At 37.3% G+C, this 13,827-nt stretch overlaps 1 protein-coding gene across 13 annotated transcripts in view; it reads right to left on the reverse strand.

The window, feature by feature from the left end:
- LOC128217307 (plasma membrane calcium-transporting ATPase 2-like) overlaps positions 1–13,827 on the reverse strand; it is a 132,728-nt gene that overhangs the window by 99,470 nt on the left and 19,431 nt on the right. The window lies entirely within an intron of this gene.

The raw sequence follows: 13,827 nt of genomic DNA on the forward strand, positions 1-13,827 counted from the left end.
CTCTGACCAAATCCACAGAGGCACAGGTTTACATCATGGTCATTAATATTTGAAAGTTTGAAAAAGATTTGTTCAATAACGACAAAGATGAATCCCGGACAAAAAAAAAACGGACGGACAGACGGACAGACGGACGGACAACCCGATTCCAGTATAACTAATTTTTTAATCTATAATTTGAAATCGCTATTTCCAAATCATCGCTATTCAGTATTGTGAAGTTAAAATTACGGTCCGATTTGGTATTTCACACCTATTTATCAATCCATATTTTGAATTTGATCATCTCATAATTTTTCACACCATACTGCGATAGCACTCGGGCATCGCCTTGAGTTGATAATGAAGCACAATTAGCACTTGTTATGGAATGACATTGGGCAATAAGTGTGAGAAAAATTATAAACACTTATAATTAAAAAACAACAACAGAAATCAACAAAAACACGGAAATCAAATTAACATTTTCTGTTAGTTTTAGAAATTTTAAAGTGCAATGTATGATGTTGTTTTAATAAAAAAAAGTATGTAAGAAGTATTATAACAAATTATTTGTCATTTATCAAACAATAATTCATCAAAAATGTATACTGAACAATCACTCAAAACAAATGAAACATGTTGGTAACATGTAACTGACATTGCAATCTTCACGACTGAAATATATTACGCTATATATAATTCATGAACGATGTCATTTTCTAAAAATGGTTAATCAAAAATATTTTTATTTTGAAATTTTTAATTGGGTCCAGACAATTTCAGATGAACAGTGTTTAAATGTAATTATTTGTTCAAATTAAATTCACAATTGATGATCGAGTTACCTTGCATCTTGTAATAATCAAAGACTGTCTAATGTCTATGTGCCTCCTGTCCCTGCCGACAGGCAAAAGATTGGCAAGTGTAACTTTCAAAGGACACATTCTGGCAAAACTGGTGATTCTTTTGGCAAAATATTTTTTTCATTCAAACAAAATCTTGATGGAAGCTAATCTAGATCTAGCATGAATATCAAAACCAGTTAACAGTCATGGGGATTCCCATTGCATAAGAATAAAGAAATGTTATAACAAAAATAATAAAACCTTTTTCCAATAGCCATCATTTTCAAGAGGGTATGTTCATTATGTCTGCAAAGAAGATGAAAAACAGTAAAAGAAATCTGTAAACATAAGAGTAATAACCGTCATATTTATTAGCCCGACTGAGAACAATGTTTGTTTTCCATTAATTTCTCCTCTTGAAACAAAATGTAATTTTACAGATTGATCCCCTATGGACTCACACTTCTATTGTTATAAAGCTAGAACCAAATCAAGCATTTACACAATCACAACCACCACCACGCACAACTGAGTGTTCATTTGCAGGGTCAGTGTTGATGGTTTTATCTCCAACAGAGTGACCACCTGCAGAGTAAGTAATGTTGGTTTGATCACCTACAGAGTAACCACCTGCAGGGTCAGTATTGTTGGTTTGATCTCCAACAGAGTGACCACCTGCAGAGTAAGTAATGTTGGTTTGATCACCTACAGAGTAACCACCTACAGAGTCAGTATTGTTGGTTTGATCTCCAACAGAGTGACCACCTGCAGAGTCAGTATTGTTGGTTTGTTCCCCTACAGAGTAACTACCTGCAGGGTCAGTATTGTTGGTTTGATCTCATACAGAGTGACCACCTGCAGAGTCAGTATTGTTGGTTTGATCTCCTAGAGAGTGACCACCTGCAAAGGCAGTATTGTTGATCTCCTACAGAATGCCCATCTGCAATCAGTATTGTTGGTTTGATCTCATACAGAATGCCCATCTGCAATCAGTAATGTTGGTTTGATCTCCTAGAGAGTGACTACCTGCAAAGTCAGTATTGTTGGTTTGATCCCCTTAAACAGAGTGACCACCTTCAGAGTCAGTATTGTTGGTTTGATCTAAAACAGAGTGATCACCTGCATTCAGCATTGTTAGTTTAATCTCCAACAGAGTGACCACATCCAGAGTCAGTGTCGTTGGTTTGATGCATTCAGTATTGTGTTTGATCTCCAACAGTGACCACCTGCAGAGTCAGTACTGTTGGGGATCTTATACAGAGTGACCACCTGCATTCAGTATTGTTGGTTTGATCTCCTAAAAAGTGACCACCTGCAGAGTCAGTATTATTGGTTTGATCTCAAACAGAGTGATCACCTGCAGAGTCAGTATTTTTGGTTTGATCTCCTACAGGTTGACCACCTGTAGCGTCAGTATTGTTGGTTTGATCTCCAACAGAGTGCCCACCTGCATTCAGAAGTGTTGGTTTGATCTCCAGCAGTGTCCAGCTGCAGTCAGTATTGTTGGTTTGATCTTATACAGAGTGATTACCTGAAGAGCCAGTATTATTGGTTTGATCTCCAACAGAGTGACCACCTGCAATCAGTATTGTTGGTTTGATCTCCTACAGAGTGTCCACCTGCATTCAGTATTGTTGGTTTGATCTCCAACAGAGAGACCACCTGCAGAGTCAGTATTGTTGGTTTGATCTCCAACAGAGTGACCACCTGCATTCAGTATTGTTGGTTTGATCTCCTACAGAGTGACCACCTGCAGAGTCAGTATCATTGGTTTTATCTCATATAAAGTGTCCACCTGCATCAGTATTGTTGGTTTTATCTCTCACAGAGTGACCATTTGCAGTGTCAGTATTGTTGGTTTGATCTCAAACAGAGTGATCACCTGCAGAGTCAGTATTTTTGGTTTGATCTCCTACAGGTTGACCACCTGTAGCGTCAGTATTGTTGGTTTGATCTCCAACAGAGTGACCACCTGCATTCAGTAGTGTTGGTTTGATCTCCAACAGTGTCCAGCTGCAGTCAGTATTGTTGGTTTGATCTCCAACAGAGTGACCACCTGCAATCAGTATTGTTGGTTTGTTCTCCTACAGAGTGTCCACCTGCATTCAGTATTGTTGGTTTGATCTCATTCAGAATGACCACCTGCATAGTCAGTTTTGTTGGTTTGATCTCCAACAGAGTGACTACCTGCAGAGCCAGTATAGTTGGTTTGATTTCCTACAGATTGACCACCTGCAGAGTCAGTATTGTTGGTTTGATCTCATTCAGATTGACCACCTGCAGAGTCAGTATTTTTGGTTTGATCTCCAACAGAGTGCCCACCTGCATTCAGTAGTGTTGGTTTGATCTCCAACAGTGTCCAGCTGCAGTCAGTATTGTTGATTTGATCTCATACAGAGTGATTATCTGAAGAGCCAGTATTGTTGGTTTGATCTCCAACAGAGTGACCACCTGCAATCAGTATTGTTGGTTTGATCTCCTACAGAGTGTCAAGCTGCATTCGGTATTGTTGGTTTGATCTCCAACAGTGGGACCACCTGCATTTAGTATTGTTGGTTTGATCTCATTCAGATTGACCACCTGCATAGTCAGTTTTGTTGGTTTGATCTCCAACAGAGTGACCACCTGCATTCAGTATTGTTGGTTTGATCTCCTACAGAGTGACCACCTGCAGAGTCAGTATCATTGGTTTTATCTCATATAAAGTGTCCACCTGCATCAGTATTGCATGGGTGAAAGTTGCAAATTTTCAAAATACTGAAAAATTAAGCTGGGGGCCAGGGGGCTCCAGGAACTAAGCATTTTAAAACACATTTCAAAGCCTTTCCTGACTTTTAATCAATCAAATCTATGTTGTATATTTATTATATTTCTGGCAGCTTTTGTCAACATACATAAGGCCCCTGACAGAAACATCCCTCAATACTTCAATTCTTGCTCATTAATCAAGAATTCATTTAACTCTGTAACTCATTCAATAAAAGTTAAAAAATGAAAAACAGAATAGAATTAAAGATTTATATTGAATTGTGTTTTGTATTTTTATCAAGTTACCAATCGGACCATTTCACACCATTCAAATCGACTTTTGACAGCCATTGCCACCTCCATTTGTTTTTCGCAGGCTGTTCAAGCTCTTTAGTATTATAACCTGGGGGTACAAACTTCATTGTTCAATTTTGACAGCAGTATTTCGATTTATTTATTTGTTTATTTTTGCCTCCAATTTGCGGTATGTCGTAAAAGTCGTAAAGGATACTGACCGTAAATATTCGGCGAAAACCGGCTTTTTCCGCCATCCAAGTTTTTGTTGGCGCAGAAACTGCCGAGGTTATTCGGAGAACATCGGAATGACCATGCTTTTTTACGAAAAGAAACGACTATTTTCGGAAACGTTCGGCTGATATCGCCGACAGAATTTTACCACTTATGGCAACGCTATTTATAGAAAGAAATTGGGAAACCAGTAAATTTAACTTTGTTTTGTCCTCGATTTTGAGTAGATCGCGATGTTCATGATGGGGTTTGGGGTACCCCCTCCCCCCCCGAAAAACTCACCGGATTTACACGATTTAGAAAAATGACCCCTCAGAGAAGACCGAAAATACGGAATTCAGTATTAATACGGAAAACTTTCACCCATGGTATTGTTGGTTTAATCTCTGAAAGAGTGACCATTTGAAGTGTCAGAATTGTTGTTTTGATCTTCAACAGAGTGACCACCTGCAGTGTTAGTATTGTTGGTAGGTTCTCTAACAGTGTGACCACCTGCAGTGTCTGCGTTGTAAGTAACATGTTCAACAAATTATTTACATTGTCTGTGTTGACAGTTTCATCTCCAACATAGATTTCAGTTTCAGTGTAATGTGTTTGATCTCCAGCAGAGAATCCACCTTCAGTATCAGTGTTGTTGGTTTCATATCCAACCGTGTCCAGCTGCAGTGTCAATGAACGTGAGTTTGATATCCCAACACTGTCTGCCTGCTATGTCATAGGTTAAATGTTTAATCTCCACCAGAGTTTCCATCCACCTGCCGTGATAGTGGTTGTGAGTTTGTTCACCACAAAAGTGTCCACCTGCAGTGTCAGTGGTTGTGGGTTTGATCTCCACCTGCAGTGTCAGTGGTTGTGTGTTTGATCTCCACCAGCGTCCACCTGCAGTGTAAGTGGATGTGGGTTTGATCTCTACCAAAGTGTCTACCTGCAGTGTCAGTGGTTGTGGGTTTGATCTCCACCAAAGTGTCTATGTGCAGTGTCAGTGGTTGTGTGTTTGATCTCCACCAAAGTATCTACCTGCAGTGTCAGTGGATGTGTGTTTGATCTCCACCTAAGTATCCACCACAGTGTCTACCTGCCCAGTCAGTGGTTGTGGGTTTGATCTCCACCAAAGTGTCTACCTACAGTGTCAGTGGTTGTGTGTTTGATCTCCACCGAAGTGTCCACCTGCAGTTTAAGTGGTTGTGTGTTTGATCTCAACCAAAGTGTCTACCTGCAGTGTAAGTGGTTGTGTGTTTGATCTCAACCAAAGTGTCCACCTGCAGTGTAAGTGGTTGTGTGTTTGATCTCAACCAAAGTGTCCACCTGCAGTGTAAGTGGTTGTGTGTTTGATCTCAACCAAAGTGTCCACCTGCAGTGTAAGTGGTTGTGTGTTTGATCTCAACCAAAGTGTCCACCTGCAGTGTAAGTGGTTGTGTGTTTGATCTCAACCAAAGTGTCCACCTGCAGTTTAAGTGGTTGTGTGTTTGATCTCAACCAAAGTGTCCACCTGCAGTGTCAGTGGTTGTGTGTTTGATCTCAACCAAAGTGTCTACCTGCAGTGTAAGTGGTTGTGTGTTTGATCTCAACCAAAGTGTCCACCTGCAGTTTAAGCGGTTGTGTGTTTGATCTCAACCAAAGTGTCTACCTGCAGTGTAAGTGGTTGTGTGTTTGATCTCAACCAAAGTGTCTACCTGCAGTGTAAGTGGTTGTGTGTTTGATCTCCACCAAAGTGTCCACCTGCAGTTTAAGTGGTTGTGTGTTTGATCTCCACCAAAGTGTCCACCTGGAGTGTCAGTAGTTGTGTGTTTGACCTCCACCAAAGTGTCTATGTGCAGTGTCAGTAGTTGTGTGTTTGACCTCCACCAAAGTGTCCACCTGCAGTGTCAGTGGTTGTGTGTTTGATCTCCACCAAAGTGTCTACCTGCAGTGTCAGTGGTTGTGTGTTTGATCTCCACCAAAGTGTCCACCTGCAGTGTCAGTGGTTGTGTGTTTGATCTCCACCAAAGTGTCTACCTGCAGTGTCAGTAGTTGTGGGTTTGATCTCCACCAAAGTGTCCACCTGCAGTGTCAGTGGTTGTGTGTTTGATCTCCACTAAAGTGTCCACCTGCAGTGTAAGTGGTTGTGTGTTTGATCTCCACCAAAGTGTCCACCTGCAGTGTCAGTGGTTGTGTGTTTGATCTCCACCAAAGTGTCTACCTGCAGTGTCAGTGGTTGTGTGTTTGATCTCCACCAAAGTGTCCACCTGCAGTGTCAGTGGTTGTGTGTTTGATCTCCACCAAAGTGTCCACCTGCAGTGTCAGTAGTTGTGGGTTTGATCTCCACTAAAGTGTCCACCTGCAGTGTCAGTGGTTGTGTGTTTGATCTCCACCGAAGTGTCCACCTGCAGTGTCAGTGGTTGTGTGTTTGATCTCCACCAAAGTGTCCACCTGCAGTGTAAGTGGTTGTGTGTTTGATCTCCACCAAAGTGTCCACCTGCAGTTTAAGTGGTTGTGTGTTTGATCTCCACCAAAGTGTCCACCTGCAGTGTCAGTGGTTGTGTGTTTGATCTCCACCAAAGTGTCCACCTGCAGTGTCAGTGGTTGTGTGTTTGATCTCCACCAAAGTGTCTACCTGCAGTGTCAGTAGTTGTGGGTTTGATCTCCACCAAAGTGTCCACCTGCAGTGTCAGTGGTTGTGGGTTTGATCTCCACCAAAGTGTCCACCTGCAGTGTCAGTGGTTGTGTGTTTGATCTCCACCAAAGTGTCCACCTGCAGTGTCAGTGGTTGTGGGTTTGATCTCCACCAAAGTGTCTATGTGCAATGTCAGTTGCTATGGGCTTGAATCAGGTGCACATTTCAATTTGTGCAGCACACATCTGTCTATCTCAAACATGATAAAGGATGATTATGGAGAACAGAATCAATGGCAAGAATCAAAGCAGAATCAAAGGTTAATAGAATGATCAATCAACATTATAAAAAACCGGTATTCAACTACCAGCATATAATTGCGATAATAAAAGCTCCAGTGCATATAACCGGATAATGTCACACATTAAATAATGGAATAACTCTTGCTGTAGCAGACACAGGCTTGTATTGAGGAACTATGGAACAGTGACTTATGTTGCATTTTGTCTAGTGCCACCATACTCAAAGGGCATTTCCTTAATGTAACAAAACAGGACATATGGGTATTTTTCATTACGTTCAATGTCATTTGAAAACTGTTCTAGGAAAAGATCTGTACCAATGGTAATAGTTATAACGATCCCTAATTGCATTAAAATTGCTTTTTGAATGCAATGATTGAACCATTCAAATGAAATACATAATTGTTCTACAGATTGCAGATAAACTAAGCAAAACAGACTCATCAATCAGTTAAACACACACATGATCTTAATGACATTGAGCACAGAGAAGACGAGCAATTGAACTGCCTCAACAACAGTTTTTGACAGTCAATTTTGGGTCTTTGAAGTGTTTCGTTTGGTGTATGTATAGATGCTTGCAGGGGTAACTCTTCAGTAGTTATTTCCATGTGATAAGTAACAGAATACAACAATCGCTGATGGCGATTTTCTTAGATGTGCTTTGATAAATGTTGCAAAAACAATGAACATATTATGTTTCAAAACCTTGAAATGCTAAGTTCATTTGCAAACAGAAGTAAGTACAGCTCCCATGAAGGATCAAAGAGTAGCAGAATGAGTTTGAAATATCAATACAATGTCATGTTCATAACTATTATTTAACCTAAGAAAAAAAATGCTAAATCAACCCAGAACAGCTAGGCCAATCAATATGTCACCTGCCCTTCCTTTCAAATTCCACAGTTTTAATTTACAAATGGAAACATACCATCCCATGATGGGCAAGAAAAACAACATTAAATGTCATTAATCCATACAGGATAGCCCAAACAATTTCTGAACTAACATTACCTCCTGTATGGATTCAATATAACATTGGTTTGGTTCATTCAATAAGTCCTGGTGCTGCTTTTAGTCATGTTTTAAATTATGACAAAGTTTTCATTTTCTGGAAACACAATAAAACTTTGATGCTTTTTATTTCTTCTATTTCTAGAAAAACAATGTCAGTGGTCGCAAACCCTGCACTGGTTAAGAGCTTTCCAGGCTCAAATTCTTGGTTTTATACAGCAGGGCTTGTTCAAAAATGTTATGTCAAGCTGTTGTACATGAATTTGTGTTTGTTCATCCAAAAGACTTTTTTTAATGACTGTAAATATATGCTTCCAGTACAAGAAAATGTTATTTTAAACATTAAAGAATACTTCTGATGTCACAGACTACTACATCTATCAATGATCTATGCTTTCTCTAAATTTACAACAAACCTTTAGCATATAAGAGTTCTTTTTCATATAACAGTATCTCATACTCAACGATACTCTTGTGGCCTACATTTATATGAGGTTCCATACAACAGTATCTGATACTCAACAAAACTCTTGAGGCCTACATTTATATGAGGTTCCATATAACTGTATCTGATACTCAACAATACTCTTGTGGCCTACATTTATATGAGGTTCCATATAACTGTATCTGATACTCAACAATACTCTTGTGGCCTACATTCATATGAGGTTCCATATAACTGTATCTGATACCCAACAATACTCTTGTGGCCTACATTTATATGAGGTTCCATATAACTGTATCTGATACTCAACAATACTCTTGTGGCCTACATTTATATGAGGTTCCATATAACTGTATCTGATACCCAACAATACTCATGTGGCCTACATTTATATGAGGTTCCATATAACTGTATCTGATACCCAACAATACTCTTGTGGCCTACATTTATATGAGGTTCCATATAACTGTATCTGATACCGAACAATACTCTTGTGGCCTACATTTATATGAGGTTCCATATAACTGTATCTGATACCGAACAATACTCTTGTGGCCTACAATTATACGAGGTTCCATATAACTGTATCTGATACCGAACAATACTCTTGTGGCCTACATTTATATGAGGTTCCATATAACTGTAGCTGATACCGAACAATACTCTTGTGGCCTACAATTATATGAGGTTCCATATAATTGTATCTGATACCGAACAATACTCTTGTGGCCTACATTTATATTAGGTTCCATATAACTGTAGCTGATACCGAAAAATACTCTTGTGGCCTTCATTTATATGAGGTTCCATAAAACAGTATCTGATACTCAACAATACTCTTGTGGCCTACATTTATATGAGGTTCCATAAAACAGTATCTGATACTCAACAATACTCTTGTGGCCTACATTTATATGAGGTTCCATATAACTGTATCTGATACCCAACAATACTCTTGTGGCCTACATTTATATGAGGTTCCATATAACTGTATCTGATACCCAACAATACTCTTGTGGCCTACATTTATATGAGGTTCCATATAACTGTATCTGATACCCAACAATACTCTTGTGGCCTACATTTATATGAGGTTCCATATAACTGTATCTGATACTCAACAATACTCTTGTGGCCTACATTTATATGAGGTTCCATATAACTGTATCTGATACCCAACAATACTCTTGTGGCCTACATTTATATGAGGTTCCATATAACTGTATCTGATACTCAACAATACTCTTGTGGCCTACATTTATATGAGGTTCCATATATCTGTATCTGATACCCAACAATACTCTTGTGGCCTACATTTATATGAGGTTCCATATAACTGTATCTGATACCCAACAATACTCTTGTGGCCTACATTTATATGAGGTTCCATAAAACAGTATCTGATACTCAACGATATCAGGTAATTTTTATATGCTCAGTGACTCCCTATTATTTTTGGCATCATTTTAAGTGTTAAGGAAGAATACATATAAATAGTACCAAAACAATTAAGCTTTTTTACCCCTTAAAGATTGCAAAAAAGGCCATTACACATCCGACATCTGTTTCAATAAAGAACAAAAATACATACTGCAAATTATCTAGTTTTAGGGTACTTTCAGTAATTTGGCAGTATTCTAAAGGTATCAGATGTAAAATAATGTGAATTTTGATGCCTAATGTCCCCTTATTGTTTTAGGCCAAAAAAAAATTATGTCTGGTTCAGGAAACCCGACCGACCCTATTTTTTACCCGCCGACCCTAAACTTTTTTTTCGAAATCGCGGCCGAAAACCGCTATACTGCGTATTGAAAATTTTCTTTTCTGTAGTTATTGCTCTTTGGGTTAATAGAGCGCGTTTATATCGATCTTTGGGTTAATAGAGCGCACAACAATGGCGGCGCCCATGGCGTGTTCACCAGCCACTTTGATGGCCATAAAACTCCAAAAATGTGAACATGGAGCAGAGCGGCAGGTCATGAAAGCGGTCCAGCATGGTTGCACAGCTTCGGAAGTATTCGAGGAGCTCCATGGGCCAACCAACCCCAAACTGTTTGCCACCAAATATGAAGCCGCAACTAGTTTAGGCCCGGTGTATGTATTGAAGAATATGAATACATAATGGGCAAATGTTAAACTGTAAAACTCTTTTTAAGATTTTTTCCATGTGCTTTCTGTCAGTACATGTAGTTGAAAATGCAGTGACTAGTAACTGTATCTATCACTGCTAGATTTTTTGGCAAACATTTTATCATTGGAGTGTTGAATTGTACACTGTCATATGTTTGAAAACTTATATAAAGTAAAAAGTACCAACCCCTTTAAGTAAAAGTATCAGAAGATTTTCAGTGAATGTCATTAAATATATATCAGCGAAAAAATTGCCATGTCATTGAATGTACGCATTTTGTACTTTAATAATTGTGTTTGGGAAATATATCAACAGTCAATTAATAATATTAAACTCACAAAGTATTGGATAATACTTTTGTTGCTCTTCTAACCTGGACCCCTAGGTCCTCAGTGCACTAAGGTTGCCTAGCTAATGCCTTATATGATTTTGTGCAACACCACTCACAATGTGCATTTGTTACAATGACAGAATTCACAAAAGAGATGTATTAAAGTGACTTATCTTTACAAGATATTTTAAACAAAATTGTCGACAGAAATCTTTAAAAAATGGAATTTTTATAAAATACTAGGTTGTACATGAATCTCTTTTGTGAACTCTTTGTGCAGGTTAGCATTGTACAGAGGGTGACTAAAAGGCATAGGGTACATAAACAGCAAGCATAGAAAAGGAAAATAATGTGAATAAACAAAGATGATACATGGTTAGATAGATTAGATAGATTAGATAGATTTATTCGACATAAAAATTGCATATAACATGACAAATACAAATTTAAACATGTATAAACATATATAACATTTATGTCAAGGATAACACAAAAAAGAGTTAAAATAAAACCTTATTTCCATTGTGGTCCTTACAGATAATACAGGGTTGAAATGCTCTGTTATTATGTGGTTAAATGACTGCATTGAAACAAGCACACATCACAATACCACATGCTGGGAGTTACAAAGTGATCTGACTGCTCTGTGCATCGTCTACACATAGACAACATACGTCCAAAAAAAAAAAAAAAAAAAAAAAAAAATGGAAAAAATGCCTACCCTCCTAATTTTTTGGGACAACGTTTCCTGAACCAGACATATTTTTTTTTTTGGCCTTAGTATTATTTGAAACGGTTTTATGAATAGATAATGAATATGTCAAAAAACATATACCATAAACATATTTTAAACAAGATTTTTGGCCTTAAATGATTGCAAAATAGATAAATTTGCATCCAACTTCAGTTGAAATAATGAATAAAAATATTAACTTCAAGGATATAACCTACCGTAAATGACTGGGTATTAGACGCACTTTTTTCCCTCAGATTTTGATGCAAAAAAATGCCTGCGTATAATACCCAGTAACAATTTTTTTAACTTTTTTTCTGAGGTCAATTTCAAGCCGAGAGTTTGTTTAGATTTATGTAGAAAGGGATGTTACTCGCGTCATATTGATCGAGTATATACGGGTTAAAACGGTAGTTGAAGATCGGGATACGGTATATCGTAAGACATTTATAATTTCAACAAAAATAAAAAAAATTAATAATTATTTCCCAAAATAATTTATTTTGCGTACCTAATTTTCGGGCACCCAAAGGACATCAATCATAACTTTCATAGTTACCAAGTTTCACAGACGAAGATTATTGATTTTTATCTTTACAATGCCTGGCTAGATTACCTTACCGTATACACCACTGAGACAATTTAATTAGTTACTACCCATCCTAAACGATTTATTGCCTGTTGAAAAGGAAGTGTGATATATTTATTTGAGGATTAAACAAACAAGGGCAATCAAGGGATTAAGAAAACATCGACATGGCATGTTTGTAAAACGATCTGCCAATAAGCTTTTAAACTTGTACCACACTTATAGACTATATGAAGCAATACTCGTACAGTTATACATTAATCCTGCATAGCAATGTCCATGCTCTCCACGAGATCCTCGTGGGTATAACTGTAAGTTATGTGACGTCACACAGTGTGACTCTTTGATCTGAAGCCGATAGAATGTGTTTATTCAGTTCAGTGCATGTATAAAATGGTGTTTTAATTAACTTCATGAAGGATTTACACTTATAGGCGTAATAAATAAGTTTATGACCATTGATTACTACGGATAAATTAATAAGTGGTAAAAAGCAAACATGAAGAAAAAAGGCAAGTTAAACAAACATGTAAATAAAATGTAAAAATGATAATTTTCTATGTATTCGGAGAGCGAAAAAAATAATTAATTTATGGTGTCCGCACTCTTGTGAATTACGGTATTCAATATTATTTTGAATAATAAATTGAATTAAACAATAATCAAACTTACATATAAAAAAGCAAAGTTGGGCACTGTCAAAATATTTTTTGCATAACATAACTTTTCATTCTCGACAGTATGGTTGTATGGTTTTAAAGATAACCATCGCCATTTTCACGAATTTTTTTTTTGTTGTCACTGTCAACAAACATGGTGGCTGAAAATGCCGGACGATTTTGACAATTTTTTCTATGCGTCTTTTAACCAAAAACATAGATTAAAAGTTTTTTTCTCGGATTTTTCACAGATTTTTTTCCCTGCGTCTAATACCCCCTATCGTCTTATACCCAGTCATTTACGGTAATATGCGTTTTCAGTAATTTAGTTTTCAAATATGTAATCCCAAAGTATTCCTCTTTAAAATGATACCAGCATTGCATAGAGTCACCAGGGGCCAAAATTTAACATTATAGCAATGGCACAATCAAACAACAAGCTGAATTGTACCTTGAATTCTGGAAGAAACTGTTCAAGAAGACTTGACAATGTTTTACAAATGAGATATCAATAAGAGTCAAGTTGGATATTTTAAACGTATTGATTAATCATTATTCATAGAACATATTGTGAAAGAAATTATACCAACATTTAATTTGCACTGACTGGGAAGATGAAACACAAGAAGCAGGTCTAACATATGGAAGAAATACATCCATTCTGTGTGGTGATCATCTAACAAACTTGTATGTTCTGAGGAAGGCCAAATGCTCACTTTTTAACAGAAATTCACTGAAATTTCAAAAATCATATAACGATATGTGAACCATTTATTACATATAATATAAGTGGGACTAAAACATGCCAATATACAAAATAGACATGATATAAAAGAATAATTATCTAGATTATTATGGTATTGTTTATTAGATTATTTAATAATTGGAAGCAATATACATATTTATAGGAATTATTATAAAATTAAA

The sequence above is a fragment of the Mya arenaria genome, chromosome 14 (genome assembly GCF_026914265.1).
Source record: "Mya arenaria isolate MELC-2E11 chromosome 14, ASM2691426v1".
Lineage (NCBI taxonomy): Eukaryota > Metazoa > Mollusca > Bivalvia > Myida > Myidae > Mya > Mya arenaria.